We start from the raw sequence: 22,156 nt of genomic DNA on the forward strand, positions 1-22,156 counted from the left end.
AACTGTTCTGAAAAAAAAGGGAGAAGGAAAACCTGTTGCCAGGAGAGGAAAATGACAACATCAATACATTAATGCTATGTCTAACTATTAGCTTGTTTGTGCCCATTACTCTCTCCCTCTGGGTGTGTGTGTTGTGGTGCCCTGGACCTCTGCACCACCTCTCCATTCCACCTGCTGCTCAGTCAGACAGGCCCGAGCCCTCCCGGACCAGCCACGGCTCACTAGCTGGCCTTGTGGACTTTAACCTGTAGAGCATTACAGGTCGTCTTAGCATCTCCAAGCAACATCGCTATGCTGGGCTTGTAGAAGATGTGGTTGACCAATGCAGCATAGCCCACTCCCAGAGAACGCCTCATTACAACCACCTAAAAAGACATGGACACAGGGGCTCAGCATAGACTGCAGCCATTTACACAACCGAGAAAGAACGCCTGATACATTGTTCGATCCTACAGTGCGTTCAGAAAGTATTCACACCGCTTGACTTTTTCCACATTTTGTTGTGTTACAAAGTGGGATTGAAATGGATTTAATTGTAATTTTTGGTCAACAATCTACCAAAAATACTCTGTAATGTCAAAATGGAAGATACATTCTAATATTTATAAAAAATGAATGAAAAATAAAACTAATATATCTTGACTAGATAGTGCCTTCAGAAAGTATTCATACCCCTTGACTTATTCCACATTTTGTTGTGTTACAGCCTGAATTCAAAATGTATTAAATAATATTTTTTTCTCACCATCTACGCACAATACCCCATAACGACAAAGTGAAAGCCTGTTTTAGAAATTGTAGCAAAATGCATTGATTAAATACCTAATTTACTTAAGTATTCACACCCCTGAGACAATACTTTGTAGAAGCACCTTTGGCAGTGATTACAGCTGTGAGTCTGTCTGGGTAAGTCTCTAAGAGGTTTCCACACCTGGATTGTGCAACATTTGCCCATTATTATTTTCAAAATTCGTCATGCTCTGTCAAACTGGTTGTTGGTCCTTGCTACACAACCATTTTCAGGTCTTGCTATAGATTTTCAAGCAGACTTAAGTCAAAACTGTAACTCGGCCACTCAGGAACAAGCACTGTCTTCTTGGTAAGCAACTCCAGTGTATTTTATTTGTATTTATTTATTTAACCATTATTTAACTAGGCAAGTCAGTTAGGAACAAATTCTTATTTACAATGACAGACTACCCCGACCAAACCCTAACCCAGACGATGCTGGGCCGATTGTGTGCTACACAACGGGACTTCCAATCACGTCCGGTTGTGATACAGCCTGGAACTAGGGTCTGTAGTGACGCCTCTAGCACCGAGATGCAGTGCCTTAGACCGCTGCGCCACTAGGGAGCCCAGTGTAGATCCGTCCTTGTGTTTTAGGTTATTGTCCTGCTGAAAGGTGAATTTGTCTCCCAGTGTCTGGTGGAAAGCAGACACCCAGGTTTTCCTCTAGGATTTTGCCTGTGCTTGCTCCATTCCGCTTCTTTTTTATCCTGAAAAACTCCCCAAGCATACGGGTAACATTATGCAGCCACCACTAGGCTTGAAATGATGGAAAGTGGTACTCAGTAATGTGTTGTATTGGATTTGCCCTAAACAGAACACTTTGTTTTCAGGACAAATATTTAATTGCTTTAGTACCTTGTTGCAAACAGGATGCATGTTTTGGAATATTTGTATTCTGTACAGGCTTCCTTCTTTTTACTCTGTCAATTATATTAGTATTGTGGAGTAACTACAATGTTGTTCATCCATCCTCAGTTTTCTCCTATCACAGCCATTAAACTCTAACTGTTTTAAAGTCACCGTTGGCCTCATGGTGAAATCCTTGAGCGATTTCCTTCCTCTCCGGCAACGAAGTTAGGAAGGATACCTGTATCTTTGTAGTAATTAAAACAATTTTGAAAAACATAAGTCCACTTTGACATTATGGGGTATTGTGTGTAGGCCAGTGACAAAATAATCTCAATTTAATACATTTTAAATTCAGGCTGTAACACAACAAAATGTGGAAAAAGTCAAGGCGTGTGAATACTTTCTGAAGGCACTGTATGTTTACAAATAATCAAAAGCAATCAGTGTTTTTTTTCTGAAACTAAACATACTATAGTAAATAAGCCAACCCCAACTGTGATGGCACCTATTTTTTTCTAGTTTGGTAAACATTTAACACTGATCCATGAACATACCTCAACATGGGTTTAAATGTTGCATGCACCTGCATGTAAGTGGAAGATGTAGGGGGAAGGGCTCCATTTGGAGGAGAAGAGTAAGTTTGTCCCACAACTAATGGGCATTTAAGTGTTGGCCATTTACAAAATTAAGCATCATTAGTGTCTGTAGAGAGAGAGAGAGAGAGGCAGAGAGAGAGGCAGAGAGAGAGAGAGAGATAGAGAGAGAGAGAGAGAGAGAGAGAGAGAGAGACCTGGGAAATGGATTGGAGTATCCTGTGATTGTGAGCATGTGTTTTGGAGGCACAGAACGCAGCACAATAATTGAATAAGTAAAACCAGAGCGGTGCTCTCACCACTAGACTTTTATTCCCTGCTATCTGACACGCTGAAAGATACTTGGAACAGAACCTCTGTCATACTGAGACCCAAAAATCAACAGGAGGACCGTCCGAATCTACTCAGAGAGGCAGGAATGGGTCAGTAGTGGCTAGGTGACTCAAGACACAGTGTAGTGTTCCCATGGCGCGGCCCCACCCACAAACACTACTCTTAACACAAAACACACACATACAAGCATGCACTGACTCAAACACCCTCCTGTGAGAGAAGAGTGTAAATCAATCCCACTATAGTTGTGCTTCAGGCCGGGGTTAGAGTAAGGGTCTGGGACACCCAGGCCTACCCTAGCCGGCCTCTCTAGGTAGGGCATCCCAGTCCAGACTCCCAACCTCCTCATCCATAATACATGGGACAGATGGTTTTATTTGGGACAGGGGTAGGGTGCAAACAGAGGTAATCTCAGTCTGGCAATCAGCACCAGAGGATGTGGCTATGGCACAGTCGGGCTAGGCCTGGACCATTGAATCACCAGCCACCTAACCGTTCGCCAGGCGAGGCGAGGGTACTGAACCAGAGGAATGCCCTCTGTCTGCTCTGACAAGCTTGGCTATGTTGGCACTGAGGAGCCCCTCCTGGTTTGTTTATATCTACAGTTAGACTACACACACAGCCCGGCCCAGCACACCCATCCGCACCACAGCCTGACCGGCCCCACACAGCGTCAGCCACAAGTGGAAGGTTATTAATTCAAGTGTCTGAGTCACTTAAGAACAATGAAAATAACATTTTCAACAGTCCAGCAGGTCCGAGGGATATAAACACACACGTCATGTTAATACAGCCCAGTATAGTAGAGGGCTGGGGTGCTGGTAGTATTAAAGCTCACAAACTCTGATTTCCCAAGGGAACCTGTAGAAATTAAGGCGTTTTAAAGTGGGGTGGTGAGGCATATGAATCCCACATTTCGGAAAAGTTCCACTCGGATGCTCCAAAATGTCCTCATTCCAGAGGGAGCGAGTCACCGCTAATGGAAGCCGTGTGAGATCTGTGCCTGCTGGAGCTAGTACACCTGGGTAAGGGCCTTGTTGCCTCAGTAACAAAGAGTACAGGGTGCATGCGTGTGTGCAAACGCAAGTGCTTGTACGTAGAAAGAGGCCCCGTCCCCCTCTAAGGATGTGGCCTGTGGACTCGGTGAATCTGGAAGTCTAGGACTTGAACAGAACTAAAGACGAATAGCTTCCTTCTGAGCCCATGTTAGTTACCCGCTACAATACTACCCTTCACCATTTGGAGTAAATCAGCTCAACTTCCAACAAGCCATTCTGTGACAGTCAACATTTGACAGGGGCTGCAGTCCCATTCCCTACCTTTTCGTCCCCCTTGAAGTGTATACTCGTTCACTCTTCATGCATTCGATGATGGAGTTGGGGTCCTCCTGGGCTGCAGAGTTCACTGTGTCGTTAGCACCAATCACCAGAACCAGGTCCGTTTCTGAGACATAGAAAAAGAGATCACAGCAAACCACAGAGAAAATTTGGTGCATATTGTCTATAGACCGAAACACAAGAGGTGAACACGTGAAGGGACCAAACATACCAGCAAAGTCCTTGTTGATCTCCTCCATCTCCAGGACGATGTCATAGGGAACGCCCGCCTCGGCCAATAGCACGTTGAGCTGCCCAGGCATTCTGGGTGGATACCAAACTGGTAAGAGAGAAGGATTAACATCTTATTCACCTCCATCTATATGGCAAATCACAAGGACGAGAAGGGTGAGAAAACCCTTGTGGTTTAAAAGAATCATAATAGTTTGGCTATTGACAAAAGTTCAGTCAGAAGTACAAGATGGAGGGGCCATGATGTTAGTGCTGGGGGCGGTTTAGGTTAATGTCAGAGGTCATAAAGGGCCTGAGAAGCAGGGGAAATGGGTTAAGGACGGAGGATGAGAGGGCCCTACGGATACACACTGGAGCAGCAGGTTTATGACCAGAGAGTAAAAGCAGAGATCAGAGCAGCTGCACTCTACTCATACTGCCTGAGGTGTCTCGTTCCCCCTCTCCTGCTCTACCCAGACCCTCTGTGATCTCCTGCCATTATGAATCAGTCCCCAATTTACACACACACACGGCTGTTACCCACAGTTGCCTTAGGAACTTTGAATACCCTCGTGTGTAGCAGTGTGTGGAGTTAACCCGTTAGGTACTTCATGTAATGCAATGCAGTGCACATGTTGCAGTGTTGAAATGGGGGGGGTGAGAGAGGGAGGAGGCATGGCCTTTACAAGGCTAACCAGAGCAACACCACACTGTGTGAATTATATTACATTACAGATACATTAGGAACAATATCCACCTCTGGGGCTCCAAACAGTGGCAGCCCCATGCCCCGCCCTCATAGCAGCCTAACACCCCCACCCAATTATCCAGCCGAGAGGGAAGGGGAGGGGGGACAGGACTACAGAATCTGGCCACTCTCTGGCCACCCACTTCCCCCTCTAATCAACTGCAAATGCTCTAAGTAGCAGCAGCTGCTGGAACCCCAGATCAAACGAATGAAGGAAAATTACACAAGCTTCCGGTGTGCCTTGTCCCTTCCCTCCTCTTTCATCTCTCCGGTGTGCCTTTTCCCTTCCCTCCTCTTTCCTCTCTCCGGTGTGCCTTTTCCCTTCCCTCCTCTTTCCTCTCTCCGGTGTGCCTTTTCCCTTCCCTCCTCTTTCCTCTCTCCGGTGTGCCTTTTCCCTCCCCTCCTCTTTCCTCTCTCCGGTGTGCCTTTTCCCTTCCCTCCTCTTTCCTCTCTCCGGTGTGCCTTTTCCCTTCCCTCCTCTTTCCTCTCTCCGGTGTGCCTTTTCCCTTCCCTCCTCTTTCCTCTCTCCGGTGTGCCTTTTCCCTCCCCTCCTCTTTCCTCTCTCCGGTGTGCCTTTTCCCTTCCCTCCTCTTTCCTCTCTCCGGTGTGCCTTTTCCCTTCCCTCCTCTTTCCTCTCTCCGGTGTGCCTTTTCCCTCCCCTCCTCTTTCCTCTCTCCGGTGTGCCTTTTCCCTTCCCTCCTCTTTCCTCTCTCCGGTGTGCCTTTTCCCTTCCCTCCTCTTTCCTCTCTCCGGTGTGCCTATTCCCTTCCCTCCTCTTTCCTCTCTCCGGTGTGCCTATTCCTACTTTTGCTCTGCTCTCATTCACTTTCCTCCCTTTCACCTTCCTCTGTTCTCTCGACAGTGAGCCTCAACCCTGTCCTTTCCCCTCCTGGCGTTACCTCTTCATCACCCCAGTGGTGCCTTGGCAAGGCAGGGGTAATGAAGGGGTTAGGGCAGGGGTGGGCAATCATTTTGGCTCGAGGGCCACATCGCGATTTCAAAATAGCACAGATTTGTTCGTCCAAATCAATTTGCAGGCCAGAAAAAACATACTGTATACAGTAGGTCCATTCCCAGCTAGCACATAACGTTCTGAGAACCATAGGTTTCTTAGGTGGGAATTTCAGTACTTCAGCATAACGTTTCCTACAGGTTTCCTCATGGTTCTATTTAAAGTAATGTTCTTAAATTGTTCCAAGAACATTAAGAAACAACATTCTTTTTTGGGGAATTTCAGTACTTCAGCATAACGTTTTCTACAGGTTTCCTCATGGTTTTATTCAAAGTTAAGTTCTCAGAACATTAGGAAAACTTTCCATGAAAACATTAGTAATGTTCAAAAAACGTTCTAAGAATTATTTAAAGAGTCACTGAACATGCCAATTGACACGTGTCTTTTCTGTTGCGCATTAGAAAAATGGGATTTCAGTCTTGGAGGTGTGTTTCCTGGCCGATTCCGCATTTGTTAATGATGTTTGTCCCCCACGAGACACTGTAGATGCGGAAGCTTATTTCATTTCCTAAAAATCATCAGAATGAATCTAAGATAAATCTGAAATCTGTAATTATTTTTTATGTTTTTACAGAGGATGTTTTAGTTGCGCAATTTTACATCTAACAATGGTGTTTAGTGCAGTATTTCTCAAGTAAAAATAAAACCGCAACGTATTGTCTAATGTAAACAAAGCCGGGCGGGTGGGCAGGTCTATCTCACGGTGTATGCTATTGGATAGAGAGCCATCACTAAAACTGTTCACCCCATGTTATTGGGCAAATGTACATCGTCAAATCAAAACCCAAACTCAATTTACCCATTGTGACGCACGGATGTTCCTTCCTCAGTTTTAGACGAGACTGACTTTATTTGGAAAATTATCCTATTTACACTTTGTAGTCGATTTGGACACTAGAATAACTGTTTCTAACTCATATCGATGCCACATAGTTTTCAAAGGGACTCATTGCTTTTAAAGACGGTCACTTATTAAAACATATACATTCCGTTCTCAGCGTCAACAAAACTCTCTATCCTTCATCTTGTTAAGTGTGTTCAGGTGGGTTGGGTGCCCACTCATTGGCCACACCGGATCTTAATGAGTGCTTGTTTCTTTTGAAATGGGGTTTGGGGTATGAGTAAAAAGTAAAACATGGCAAGCTAGCGCCATCCTGGTGGTGCAGTGGACTAATTCCATGGAGAGGTAACAGAAGAGCATAAGTTTCAATCTTACAGACACTGTGAAAACAAAAAATAAATGTGTTTGCATGATTAATGCCCAAGAAAATTCCTTTCCATGTGTCCTAACTGTACTTGGAGTTGAACCTGTCTCCTCCCCTTCACTGATTGAAGTAGGTTTAACAAGTGACATCAATAAGGGGTCATTGATTTCACCTGGATTCACCTGGTCAGTCTTTGTCGTGGAAAGAGTAGGTGTTCCTAATATTTTGTACACTCAGTGTATATTGACTCAGGGGGTTGAATACTTATCTAATCAAGATAGTGTTTTACTAAAAATAACATTTACACGTAACATTTTTCCTGTAAATCGTTGACAAAAAAATTACAATGAAATCAATTAATCCCACTTTGTAATACAACAAAATATGGAAAAAGTCAAGGGGTGTGAATACTTTCTGAAGGTACTTCATAAAGTATAAAGTCTAAAGTGTATAAAGTGGGTAAGACAGTATGTAAAACAGCATTGCACATGTACTGTCTCCACCTTCTAGATGGTAGTGGGGTGAACAGGCCGTGGCTTGGGTGGCTGAGGTCCTTTACGATATTCTTGGCCTTCCTGTGACACCGAGTGCTGTAGATGTGCTGGAGTGCAGGCAGTGTGGCCCAGATGATGCGATGGGCTGACCGCACAACCCTCTGGAGAGCCATGCGGTTGTGGGTTGTGCAGTTGCCGTACCAGGCAACAGCCTGACAAAATGCTCTCGATGGTGCCTCTGTAGACGTCCGTAAGGGTCTTAGGGGCCAAGACGAATTTCTTCAGCCTCTCTCTGCTGTTTCCTGTAGTCCACGATCAGTTACTTCATTTAATTGACATTGAGGTTATTTTCCCGGCACCACTCCCTGTTGGTAATCAGGCCTACCACTGTTATGTTGTCAGCAAACTTGATGACTGAGTTGGAGACGTGTGTGGCATGGGTGAACAGGGAGTACAGGAGGGGGTTGAGCACGTACCCTTGAGTAGCCTCCGTGTTGAGGATTAGCGTTGCGCAGGTGTTGTTGACTGTTTTCACCACCTGGGGTTGGCCCGTCAGGAAGTCAGACCCAGGGCCTTGAGCTTAGTGACTAGGTTGGAGGGCAGTATAGTGTTGAAGGCTGAGCTGTGGTCAATTAGCAGCATTCTTACAGAGGTATTCCTCTTGTCCAGGTGGGATAGGGCAGTGTGCAGTGCAATGGCGATTGCGTCATCTGCGGATCTGTTGGGGTGCTATGCAAATTGTAGTCGGTCTAGGGTGTCGGCTAAGGTGGAGGTGACATGATCCTTAAACCAGCCTCTCAAAGCAGTCCATGATGGAAGAAAGGAGTGCCACGTTTTACATGACATTTTAGTAATTTAGCAGATGCTCTTATCCAGAGCGACTTAAAGGAGCAATTAGGGGCGTAAGTGCCTTGCTCCAGAGCACTGACAGATTTTTCACCTACTCGGCTCGGGGATTCGAACCATTAACCTAGCTAGCTAACATTAGCTGGCTCGCTAGTTAACGTTACGTGTATGATCTGTGTCGTAACATTATTCGTATCTCAGAGCCATTTGCTTTGCAGGTTATAGCCTAATGTTAGCTAGCTAACATTGAACCTGGTAGGTTAGCTACCTGCAGATTCATTCAGGGTAGTAACGTCATGAGTTGGGATTATGGTACATTTTTTAGCTAGCTAGCTACATGTCTTAACAAAATACTCTTCTATGCAAGTATCCATTTCAATAGAATGTTCATGATGTCACTGTGACAGCTGTTGATAGACATAGCTGGTAAATTCGCTCTGGCTATCTACTCCGATTCCAGAGCACTCCCGTCTGAGTGTGCCAGAGCTCAGAATAACTGACGAATTTACGAACGCTCAACACCCGTTGAATATGCCCGGTGTCAGTAAACGTTGGCAAAAAAGCGTAATTAAATTGTTGCCATCAGTACAGTTGCAGTCACCAATGCTCTGTATAACATAAAAACAGCCTAACCAGCTCTGCTAGGGTGAGTAAAATGGTCAGAGTGAGGTGTTCTCTCATTTGTGTCTGGAAGTAGCTAGCAAGCTAGCCAAAGTTAGCCAGTTAGTTTGGGTGCTTGAATGTTGTTAGGACAGAACTCTACTTTTACTTGCTATGAAAACCTGTCAACTGCTGTCTGTATAAAATGTCTGAAAAAAGGAGGGAACACAATAAAACTTCAGAACACAGTCTGCCTCGACTTTGACTGGCACATCTTAATAGAAGTCCAAAACTGACGACCACCTGTGAACAGTGAAAAAATAATATATTTTGGCGATGTTGACGTTATCGCTCACTTTGGCTAGAATCAATGCTGGGCTGCTATGTGCTATGTGCTATGCTAATATAACGATTTATTGTGTTTTCGCTGTAAGACACTTAGAAAATCTGAAATATTGTCTGTATTCACAGGATCTGTGTCTTTCGATTAGTGTATGCTGTGTATTTTTACGAAATGTTTGATGATTAGTAAGTAGGTAAACACGTTGCTCTATGTAGTTATTCTAGTCCATTTGTGACGGTGGGTGCAATTGTAACCTATGCCATCTACCTGAAATATGCACATTGTTCTAACAAAACCTATACCATACCATAAATATGTTATCAGACTGTCATCTGATGAGTTTTTTTCTTGGTTAGGGGCTATAAATATCTTAGTTTAGCCGAATTGGTGATAGCTACTGGTGTTGGTGGACAAATAAAAGATGGTGGATTATGCTAATGTGTTTTTAGGTAATAGATGTACATCTTTACATATTGTGTCTTCCCTGTAAAACATTTAAAAAATCGGACATGTTGGCTGGATTCACAAGATCTGTGTCTTTCATTAGCTGTATTGGACTTTAATGTGTGAAAGTTAAATATTTGAAAAAAATATTTTTTTTGAATTTCGCGGCTCTGCCTTTTCAGTGGGGGTGGGGGGGGAGTGCCGCTAGCGGCACCCTCATCCTAGACAGGTTAATAGAAGTCCAAAACTGACGACCACCTGTGAACAGCGATCAAAAATGCTTGTATAAATAGCAAAAAACCTCAGACAATCCCAGAGATTCTTACCTGGATATTGATATTCTAATGCTAAAAACACAAACATTTGCATAAGCCCAATCAAACGTGCTTAAAAAAATAAAATAATCCTTATATAAACACATTTAACATTTAGGAAATAACCAATCAATTATATTTGCTTAAATGTTATTTCTCAGTTTATAGTTTTGACACACCAGGTATTTAAAATCTAACAAGAAAAATATTCAAACCAACTTATCCCAGCAATAGGGAAGTCCCGAGTTTTTCTGTAGATTATAATTTTAGAGGACCAGTGAATCCCCATAGGAACAGAGGATGTCTGAGGGCTCAGCTGTAAACAAGTATGCTAACCTAGTTTATCTGCATGTATTGTCTCAAATAGCAGAATATGGTTTTGATAATAATCCTAAATACAAGTGGGAGCTCTTTCCTCTCATTTCAACAAGACCGGAGGTGAAATAATTGAGCCTGTTATTTTAAAACACAATAAACAAACACCGTAAAATAAATAAAGGACATCAAGGCTGAACAAAAAAAGAATCAGTCGTGAAATGATTTGAATCCTTTTATCTGAAGCAGAAAAGTGGGAGCATGTGCAGGATTCTGGAGCAATCAATCAATTATGTTACTCTTAAAGCTAGAATCCTTAGTTGCTACATCCAGTTTTAGATGTATAAATAAATGATATATTCAGTCTTGAAGAATATAACTTATAAATAATTATGATCTCATGATGGTCAGTCCTTGCATCCATAGCTCTGCCTATACATTTGAGAGTGGTTCCATTTCTCCAGCTCCATCCCTCAGCCGTTTACCAAAAACAAGTGGCGTGGTGTGGGTTTTGTTGGTTTTCCAACTGCAGATTTCCCCTTTAAGGATGATCGTACTTATAGCCCAAAAAATATATTGGGATATTCTTACACGTACATTGATCAGGTCCAAGTGCACATGAATTGCTCCAGTACATGTGGTAGACAGGACATTTCTAACTCAAAAGACCAAGTAACCCTTTTATTCACTGGTCTTCACCATTCCAAAGCCAATCTAGGCCAGTCAAACACAACAAGGACCATCAACACTTATCTTTCATCTGCCCCATGCAGAGTTGAGAAGCCTCTTACTGAAATGACCACCATCCAAGGAAGAGAAACAATAATTCACAGCAAATGGACAGTCTAAAGCGTCAATTGCTGTTTACAACGTTTGATAGGCCTGTCACAACAGCCGTCAAATACTCTGCTTTCAACACAGCATGTTGCACTGAGCATAACTACGGTCCACACTAGCTCCTTAATGATTTTCAACTTTTTCATGCAGACTCTCAAACACAAGCTTTTCTCCTAACGAAAACAACCCTGTCCAGACAAGGCCAGTGTTTATCAAAAAAAAAGTCTTAAATGTTTCCACTGATGTCAATCAAGCAAAGTGACTGTGACTGGTCCAATTATAGGAAACGTGAAAAGGAAAACAAGACAGCTCCGGTTCCAGCTCGGGCCTGGTGTAGTGTAGTGCACTGCAGTCAGCAGGAGAACCTGGGACCCACTGACAACACAGAGAGCAACTGTGGAACAGTGCACCATAATACCAGGCCTTGGAAGCTGAGGATCACCTTTCAGTCTGGCAGGACTACCTGGCACACAAACACCGGCTAATTTGGTTACATTTGGAGAAGATGCTTGAAAATGTTTGAATACAAAAACAAGTCTGGGTTTGCAGTAGTCAGTTAGACATCTGTGTACTTTAGAAGTTCAGAACATCCCCCACAATAGATATAGTAACATCTCACCCACTGTCTACATGGGCCCATGGTGTAGATCCATGTTAGATAGATAGGGTCTAAACGTCTACTGTCTATGTCCATGAAGGAGCCATCTCCTTGTTGTGCTTGGCCGCGCACGCCTGTTTACTCTGGAGTGCCACGCTCATCATCCTTTCTCCCCTTCTCTTTATTCATCCTCCCACATCTCATCGCCCCTCCATCTGTTCGTCCTGTCTGCCCATAATGGTCCAGTTCTCTGTTGTAGAGAACAAAGTGGATGCCGACGCAGACAGAGGACAGACAGAGCCATAAGCTTTGCTGGAGGCCGTTACACTTACTGGCCCAGGAGGTCAAGCCGAGCCACAGACAACCAGGCTGTTTAGAAGAGCAGAGCAGAGCCAGCCACTAGGTTGGGGTTGTGTCCCAAATGGTACCCTATTCCCTTTACAGTGCACTTCTTTTGACCAGGGCCCCTATTTCCATTTATAGTGCACTACATACAGCATACTGTATGGACCAGCACAGGTTGAGGCTGCACTGCCAGGCAGGAGAGATAAAGCTGACTTCTCACTCAACAGTTCACTCTGCCACTAGGTTGGAGAAGCAATGTGCAGAGAGCTGTCGTCAGGGGACGGGTTTTCAGACAGGGTGGGAGAGCGGAAAGACAGAGAGTGAGATTATACAGAGGTCTGTCAAAGTCTCAATAAACCCTACCCCAAAACACGACCCAGGCTCTTGGACCACCTCGGGATAGAGTGGGCCTGCATGCCTGACGGGCCCTACTCGAAAGGTGCCCCAATGAAGTTGAGCAAATTAACTGGTGATGTAACAAGGTCAACAGAGGTTAGCTAAACATAGAAAAAAAGTTAGGGAATTTCTGAAAAATGTGGATGGCAAAGGACCATGTTTTCTACTTTCTGCACAAGACCTTTGGCCACAACACACTTACTCTCTAGGTCTTAAAAACATTTGTCAGTTGAACCCTGTGTACGTGGGTGGTTTACATGAACCTACCCTGTCAGTGCTCCGGTGTGTGTAAGTATCACTGCGTTAATGCTGTGTGTGTGTGTGTGTGTGTGTGTGTGTGTGTGTGTGTGTGTGTGTGTGTGTGTGTGTGTGTGTGTGTGTGTGTGTGTGTGTGTGGGTGTGTGTGTGTGTGTGTGTGTGTGTGTGTGTGTGTGTGTGTGTGTGTGTGTGTGTGTGTGTGTGTGTGTGTGTGTGTGTGTGTGTGTGTGTGTGTGTGTGTGTGTGTGTTGCTGGGTTTTTACTTTACCTGGAGTGATAATGATGTTGTGGGCGCCTTTGATCATTTTGACAGTCTGGTTCACGTTCCTACGATCTCCATGGGCTTGCCTGACCCAGTGGATGATGTACGTTGGCCAGGGAACGGTTCAAGGCCGAGCCCCTAGCCAGGGTGAGAGGAGAGAGAGGAGGGGGAGTACAGAGATGGATAGGATCAAAAGCTGCTCAGCCTTTTTGAGTCAACTGCATTTTTCAGTGAACCCAGTTTCTTTCAGGCAGTCAATGCAGCCAAGAAGGCATTTAAGTACAGTTAGAGTTCCTCCTAGTGGAGAACGTTGGAAGCACAGAAACTGCCTCTTGCACATTTTAGCATCTTCAAGGTTTACATGTAGGTTATGAGCTGATGCGGCCTATGTATCCCATACTGTCTGATGTATAACACTTACTAAATACAGACAGATGGAAGGACTATAGGCTCCATACTTTAATCATTCTATAGCCCTCAAACTCAAATCTGGACCTCGAAGCCAGTTCCACTGCGTTTTTTCATTGTTCCCCTCTACATCAGGGACTAACTTAGACCTGGGACACCAGGTATGTGCAATTAATTATCAGGTAGAACAGAAAACCAGCAGGCTCCAGACATCGTAGGGTATGAGTTGAATACCCCTGTTCTATAGGATGTGTGACACTTCGAAAATACAGACCAACGGACTTCCTTACCACACACGACGCAGGAGAGAATGGCCCCTGAGGAGCCGATGAGGGCCCCTACGATGTTGAGCAGGTTGTTGCTGAGCAGGAAACCCTCAGCACACAGGGCCCAGCCGGAGTAGCTGCTGAGCACCGTGATGACCACCCATGGCTGTTGTCAGCGTCAGGCCCTAGAAGAGCAAGACTACCGTTAGACTGAAGGTTGATATGGCAGTGGGGTTAATAAAACAAGGCAATTCATTAATGTGTTGCTAAATTCAATATATTGTCCATACAGAAGAAGGTATACATAGAGCATGTGTCATATGTGTAGAAGGCCTGGCCTATATAAACTCACACGTCTGCATTGTCCTGAATCATGTGGGCATAAGCAGACAACCTTTATTATTGAATGGTAAATAGAGAAATCTGATCAGGCAGTAGAAATGTAGTGTATTTAACCCCTATCAGGTCACAGTGGGCCTCAGTCAGTGCATTAGGTGTTTGTCAAAACAAGGAGTATTAATTTCAAGTGCTCTCTATGATATCATCCTAGTGTTACTCTCCAAGATCCCTAACTCAGGGAAAGGCTTTAACCAGAGCCAGCTACCTCACATTATGCAACGATACACTCCATCAAACAAACAGTGAGGGCAGGACTTGAACAATATCAGATCTCCCTTTAAAGGCATTCACGCTCAGGCACAGGTGATTGTTTAGCTACACCTTATCAGTCAGAGTGGTGTGATATTGTATACGTAAAAAATGAATATCTGTTGATTTATCCAACGTCAAAAACCACACGGAGGCCTGAGCAGCCAACATTCACAACAGTTTTAACCAGAACCACCTTCTCTCAGCGCTGCTTCAAAACCTCCTCATCTTAGTTTACCTTCCATCTATCATCTTATTATGGATTGATCCTGTGGTTAATGCTTCCAATGAAAACTCTCCTTAAGGGCCAACAGTGGAGCAGGATTGTGAGCAGAGTGCTTTTTATTGAAGAACAGCTGAACTTAAGCCTACCTAAAATGGGCTAGAGCACAGGATTTCAAAAGGAGGTACGACTTCCATCGTATTTCTAAAAATCAGTTCAAAGATTACAGGTCAGTCCAGGTTGGTGGATATTAGGGCCATAGATATAGAATTAGTAGAACAGGAAAAGACTCTCAAACCATACAAATGTCACTGCACCCTCATAACTTGAAACATTGATTTGAATGGGGATGTCCGTCCCAGTAATTCTATTTATTTGATTAGGGTAGAGGCGGCGTGTAGGTCGTACCATGACGGCCGAGAGAGAGAGGACACAGAGTATGTTGTGTAGCTGGGCTCCAGCACGTAGGGGATCATCAGGCACCCACTGGAGACCATCAGCCCAGCGTTCATAGCATCAGCACCTCTGGAGAGAGGAGGAGAAGAAAGACTGTAGGCATGGACATATAGAGCTAAATGCATGTCAGAACATTACTATGCGCTGCCCATCTAATTTATTATTGCCTTCATTTACAAGTATTCAGTCCTCATCCACTTTTTGAGGAACAATCTGAAAGTGAGCTTTTTATTTATTATCCAAGGATGTTACTATCACACATGCTGTATGGATTAAAAAGGGAGTTGTACATTTATCCCTGAACTAATTCAATCCTTGGCAGGTAGGTAGAAAGATAACAGAGAATTGATTTTCATTTCAGAGACTGAAATGTGTTCATGAGGTGGTTTCATGCTAAATTGAAACTGAATACATGTTGATAATCAAATGAACAGAGCCAGCATCTGGATTCCACCACCTGTGATATGGGACGCATTGTAATGTTTCATTAACTTTTTTCCTCATTTTGAAAGCCTTCCAAAACAAACCCACAACTGAAAAACAAAATGCAAAAGAAAATAACAAGAAAAACGTATCTAGCATGAAATGTGCATTTTGCGGAAAATGGACGTTTTAATCTTTTATCAGAGCAGGTTTTCCAGGTTCCAGTGGGACTGTGGAGTGGGAACGCTCCCTGGGATAATGCGTTCCAGCTTTCGGGAACAAGTGGAAAATGACTGGGGGCGGTGAGGCTAATTAGTGCCAAACTGGGAAAGGTTCCGCCTGGCCTAGCTTGGAGCAGGGGGGCCTGGGTGGCACGGCTGGGCCAGGGGACTGAAAGGAGGGGTGCAGATTCGGGTACAGACGCTCAGGCATCAACCTGAAGGACCCAGACCACTACTGGTCTACTGGTTTACTACTGACCAGAGGGTTATTGGATCAAACCCAAGCTGTCTAAATTGAGATGTGGTGCCCATGATCAGAACATTCCTGAAAATGCAGTAAAATGTCTGCGTGTAATATACGTCTATACACTACGTGACCAAAAGTATGTAGACACCTGCTCATTGAACATCTCATTCCAAAATCATGGCCATTAGTATGGAGTTGGTCCCTTCTTTGCTGCTATAGAAGCCTCCACTCTTCTGGGAAGGCTTTCCACGAGATGTTGGAACATTGCAGCGGGGACTTGCTTCCATTCAGCCACAAGAGCATTAGTAAGGTCGGGCACTGATGTTGGGCGATTAGGCCTGGCTCGCAGTCAGCATTCCAATTCATCCCAAAGGTGTTCGATAGGGTTGAGGTCAGGGCTCTGAGCAGGCCAGAAACCATTTATGTATAGACCTCGCTTTGAGCACAAGGGCTTTCTCATGCTGAAACAGGAAAGGGCCTTCCCCCAAATTGTTGCCACAACGTTGGAAGTACAGAATAGTCTAGAATGGAGCCTCTCCCGAACCATGAAAAACAGCCCCAGACCATTATTACTCATCCACCAAACTTTACAGTTGGCACTATCTATTCGGGCAGGTAGCATTCTCTTGACATCCGCCAAACCCAGATTCGTCCATTGGACTGCAAGATAGTTAAGCGTGATTCATCACAACAGAGAATGCATTTCCACTGCTCCAGAGTCCAATGGCGGCAAGCTTTACAGCACTCCAGCTGACACTTGACATTGTGCATGGTGATCTTAGGCTTGTGTGCGGCTGCTCAGCCATGGAAACCCATTTCATGAATCTCCCGATGAACAGTTATTGTGCTGACGTTACTTCCAGAGGCAGTTTGGAACTCGGTAGTGAGTGTTGCAACTGAGGACAGACTATTTTTACGCGCTACGCATTTCGTTCTGTGAGTTTGTGTGGCCTACCACTTTGCGGCTAAGCAGTTGTTGCTCCTTGACATTTCCACTTCACAATAACAGCACTTACAGTTGACCGGGGCAGCTCTAGCGGGGCAGAAATTTGACGAACTGACTTGTTGGAAAGGTGGCATCCTATGACGGTGCCACGTTGAAAGTCACTGAGCTCTTCAGTACGGGCCATTCTACTGCCAATGTTTGTATATGGCGATTGCATGGCTGTGTGCCCGATTTTATACACCTGTCAGCAACGGGTGTGGTTTAAATAGCCGAATCCACTCATTTGAAGGGGTGTCCACATACGTTTGTATATAGTTGTCACGTTCTGACCATAGTTCTTTTGTATTTTCTTTGTTTTAGTATGGTCAGGGCGTGAGTTGGGTGGGTTAACTATGTTTTGTGTTTCTATGTTGGGTTTGTCGTTTGGCCTGATATGGTTCTCAATCAGAGGCACGTGTTTGTCATTGTCTCTGATTGAGAACCATATTTAGGTAGCCTGTTTTGTATTGTGGGTTGTGGGTGATTTGTTCCTGTTCGTGTGTTCCGTTGTTCTGTGTTCACTATTTCGGGACTGTAGCATCTTCGGTTATTTTTGTCAGTTTATTGTTTTTGTTCGTTCTTGAAAGTATTCTAAATAAATATGAATACTCACCACGCTGCATCTTGGTCCGACCATTCTTACTCTTCAGACGAGGAGAGCGAAGACTGCCGTTACAATAGTGTATGAATAATAACCTCTGTGGACAAATGAATCACATCAATGGGCCGTGATGATGAATTTGTATAAGGAATATATGTATTGATTTACCTGCCTCATTTGCTGACAGGAAATGTAGGTTAAAGTGGAACCGTAAAAACTCATGGCGTGCCTGGCCTAGGATTTCCTACCCTTTTTCAGCTCCCAACAAAAACTACATCACACGTCCACCTCCCCAATCCCATAGTATTACATAGGACTCAAATATAATGCATCACTATTCCCAATCACAATGGTCCGTCCTCACCTTGTAGTTTCCCATAAGCCACCAGGGATCCGCTGAAGGTGACCCCGCCGATGAAAGTGTTCAGGTAGGCGATGATCTTGGTGAGGTTGGCAGCCGGGTTGGTAGCAAAGTGAGGGTACTCGATCATGTACTCTGCCACGTAGGTCAGCACTGCAGTCAGACCCATCAGGCTGTGGAAGGCAGCTGCCAGCTGGGGGAGGTCTGTGATCTGGATCTTCCTAGCAATACCCAACTCTGGGGGGCAGAGGGGATGAGGACCAGTCAACACACACAGAGACGTGCGCAAAGACACACACCCTAAGGACTGCTGGGAAACGGGCAGTCCTGAGGCACAGGTATGGCTGATGTTTGGGGGGAAATTCCTTGTTTGTGAGTGCACCTCCGTGTGTGTGTGTTTTGGTGTGTGTGTTCTTCTTAAAACCCTGCAGACATGGACGGGGTTAATAGGAGCATTTGGAAAAGCAAACAGGCTAAGGTCTGAACGGATGGTTTAGTCTAGGTTCCAACTTGATTCCAGGAAGAATATAGATTGACCTGACTGGATCATTTGTAATTGTTTTATTTTTTTATTTCACCTATATTTAACAAGGTAGGCTAGTTGAGAACACGTTCTCATTTACAACTGAGAGATAAGATGGCCAAGATAAAGCATAGCAGTGTGAACAGACAACAACACAGAGTTACACATGGAGTAAACAATAAACAAGTCAATAACACAGTAGGGGGAAAAAATGAGTCTATATACATTGTGTGCAAAAGGCATGAGGAGGTAGGCAATAAATAGGCCATAGGAGCGAATAATTACAATTTAGCAGATCAACACTGGAGTGATAAATCATCAGATGATCATGTGCAAGTAGAGATACTGGTATGCAAAAGAGCAGGAAAGTAAATAAATAAAAACAGTAAGGGGATGAGGTAGGTAAATTGGGTGGGCTGTTTACAGATGGATTATGTACAGCTGCAGTGATCGGTTAGCTGCTCAGATAGCAGATGTTTGCAGATGTTTGCAGATAGCAGATGTTTAGCAGTTGGTGAGGGAAATAAAAGTCTCCAACTTCAGAGATTTTTGCAATTCGTTCCAGTCACAGGCAGCAGGGAACTGGAAGGAAAGGCGGCCAAATGAGGTGTTGGCTTTTGGGAGGATCAGTGAGATATACCTGCTGGAGCGCGTGCTACGGGTGGGTGTTGTTATCGTGACCAGTGAACTGAGATAAGGCGGAGCTTTACCTAGCATGGACTTATAGATGACCTGGAGCCAGTGGGTCTGGCGACGAATATGTAGCGAGTGCCAGCCGACTAGAGCATACAGGTCGCATTGGTGGGTGGTATAAGGTGTTTTAGTAACAAAACGGATGGCACTATGATAAACTGCATCAAGTTTGCTGAGTAGAGTATTGGAAGCTATTTTGTAGAAGACATCGCCGAAGTCAAGGATCGGTAGGATAGTCAGTTTTACTAGGGTAAGTTTGGCGGCGTGAGTGAAGGAGGCTTTGTTGAGAAATAGAAAGCCAATTCTCTATTTGATTTTGGATTGGAGATGTTTAACATGAGTCTTGAAGGAGAGTTTACAGTCTAGCCAGACACCTAGATATTTATAGATGTCCACATATTCTAGGTCGGAACCGTCCAGGGTGGTGATGCTAGTCTGGCGGGCGGGTGCAGGCAGCGAACGGTTGAAAAGCATGCATTTGGTTTTACTAGCATTTAAGAGCAGTTGGAGGCCACGGAAGGAGTGTTGTATGGCATTGAAGCTCGTTTGGAGGTTAGATAGCACAGTGTCCAAGGAAGGGCCAGAAGTATACCGAATGGTGTCGTCTGCGTAGAGGTGGATCAGGGAATCGCCCGCAGCAAGAGCAACATCATTGATATATACAGAGAAAACAGTCGGCCCGAGAATTGAACCCTGTGGTACCCCCATAGAGACTGCCAGAGGACCGGACAACAAGCCCTCCGATTTGACACACTGAACTCTGTCTGAAAAGTAGTTGATGACATGATTAAGACATAATGGTGACCATTACCTCAGCACTGCTGCAGTATGAGCAGTAAGCAATTACTCATATTATTGAAGGAGACAGCACATGTCGACTACAGTAAATAACATATGTGGTTCAGATCATTCAAGCATGCAAATCCAACACACACACACACGCACACACACACACACACACACACACACACACACACAGAGTACAAAACATTAGGAACACCTTCCTAATATTGAGTTGCACCCCTTTTTGCCTTCAGATCAGCCTCAATTCGTCGGGGCATGGACTCTATAAGGTGTCGAAAGCATTCCACAGGGATGCTGGCCCATGTTGACTCTAATGCTTTCCACGGTTGTGTCAAGTTGGCTGGATGTCCTTTCGGTGGTAGACCATTCTTGATACACACGGAAAACTGTGGAGCATGAAAAACCCAGCGGCATTGCAGTTCTTGACACACTCAAACTGGGACCATCTACCATACCCAGTTCAAAAGGTACTTAAATCCTTTGTCTTGCCCAATCACCCTCTGAATGGCACACATACACAATCCATGTCTCAATTGTCTCAATGCTTGAAAAGCCTTATTTATCCTGTCTCCTCCCCTTCATCTATACTGATTGAAGTGGATTTAACAAGTTAGATCAATAAGGGATCATGGCTTTCACCTGGCTTCACCTGGTCAGTCTATGTCATGGTCAGTCTATGCTTAATGTTTTGTAAACTCAAGCACGCACACACTTACCAGCGATGCCACCCACAGCCATGGCGGCACTCATCTGTGCCAGGAGTTCAGGGGTGGGCTTCAGGAAGCCCAGGGTGACAGCGATGCCCCCTGCCACACCCATCATGCCCAGGGCATTACCCAGGCGTGCAGTGGACTGATTGGACAGACCAGCCAGGACTCCCACTCAGCACATACCAGAGGCCAGGTACATCATCTACAGAGAGAGATAGAGAATGATAGAGAGAGAGACACACTGTAGTGCCTTAGACCTGGTCCATGGTCAGTAGGGCACAGCGTAGCGAAAAGTTTTGTAACAAAAACTTTAAACCTGTTCTAAATTAAAGTGAGTAGGGCTCATGCCCATTTCAGTCACGTTTTCTGCCTACTTAACACAGCCGAATGAACACAATGCCTGAGCCCACCTGATTGGTGGTACACAGTGGGAGGGTTAGGTGATGCTCACCTGCTCAATGTTGTAGCCAGCCTGCATGGCGACTCCATAGCCCCCCAAAAACAACCCGGTGGGTAGTAGGTACAGGTAGTTGTATTCTGGAGGGTCAGTGGGACGCTTGAACATGTCCAGCATCTTCTTGGTGACCAGGAAACCACCTGAGAGAGAAAGAGAACAAAACCAGTCAAACTCAATCTGGTAGACAACGGTCTGCACATACACTCTTTTAGGAACGCTTCAGGCAAATATTTATAGCACCCTTATTTGATATTTGAATAACACATTAAAAGTGTGCACACAAAAGGTTCCTAAAGGCCAACTCAGTGAATGTAGTAGCTGGGGGTTTTCTTGGTGGAGTCGATCCCCTGATATAACGACCAGACGGAACACTTCATTCTGCTGGGGCGGATCACATTACATTCCAAAAGCAACCTCTGGGTTCTCTACATCGCCACTACACCCCCACACTCAGACAGGTTATCCAGTGGCTAACATCTGTCCACTTCAGCTGTACGTGCTAATTTTAGCCCAGCCCAGACCTCAATCACTTAAACACACCAATAATAAAAAAAACTATTTCAGACTTGAGGCTCAGAGTCAATACATTCAGATTCAAGAATGCAAAGGGCAGATATTGAAGAAAAGCACAGGATTTTTCCGTGCTGCCGCTATAAAAACACGTCGCAGTACAAAAGGCTTTGTGGCAAGAGCCAGACGAAGAGAAGAACTATTCCTCAACCCGTTGTATAAGGAGCAGGTACTCTATAAATTCCAGGGCTAGTTTATTGAAACTAAATTGGAGGGCAATTTTTTGGTGTATTCACTTGACAATATAAAAATTGTAGAAGAAGGGCTAGGAAACAAATGGTGGAATGTCCGTTTTTATGTTACTGAAGGTTTATGGGTGGTGCGGTAGACCACTAAGAAATGTTGCATGTGGAATGGAAACCAATAGGGACTTTAAAACTAAATTAAACACCTGCTCTTTAAAGAAAAGAAATATATATATAAAGAGGT

The 22,156-nt window shown here is 44.6% G+C and overlaps 1 pseudogene; it reads right to left on the bottom strand.

The window, feature by feature from the left end:
- Positions 1-221: 221 nt before the first annotated feature.
- The window catches only part of LOC129818268 (NAD(P) transhydrogenase, mitochondrial-like), a 41,140-nt pseudogene continuing 19,205 nt past the window's right edge, over positions 222-22,156 (bottom strand).

The sequence above is a fragment of the Salvelinus fontinalis genome, chromosome 21 (genome assembly GCF_029448725.1).
Source record: "Salvelinus fontinalis isolate EN_2023a chromosome 21, ASM2944872v1, whole genome shotgun sequence".
Classification (NCBI taxonomy): Eukaryota; Metazoa; Chordata; class Actinopteri; order Salmoniformes; family Salmonidae; genus Salvelinus; species Salvelinus fontinalis.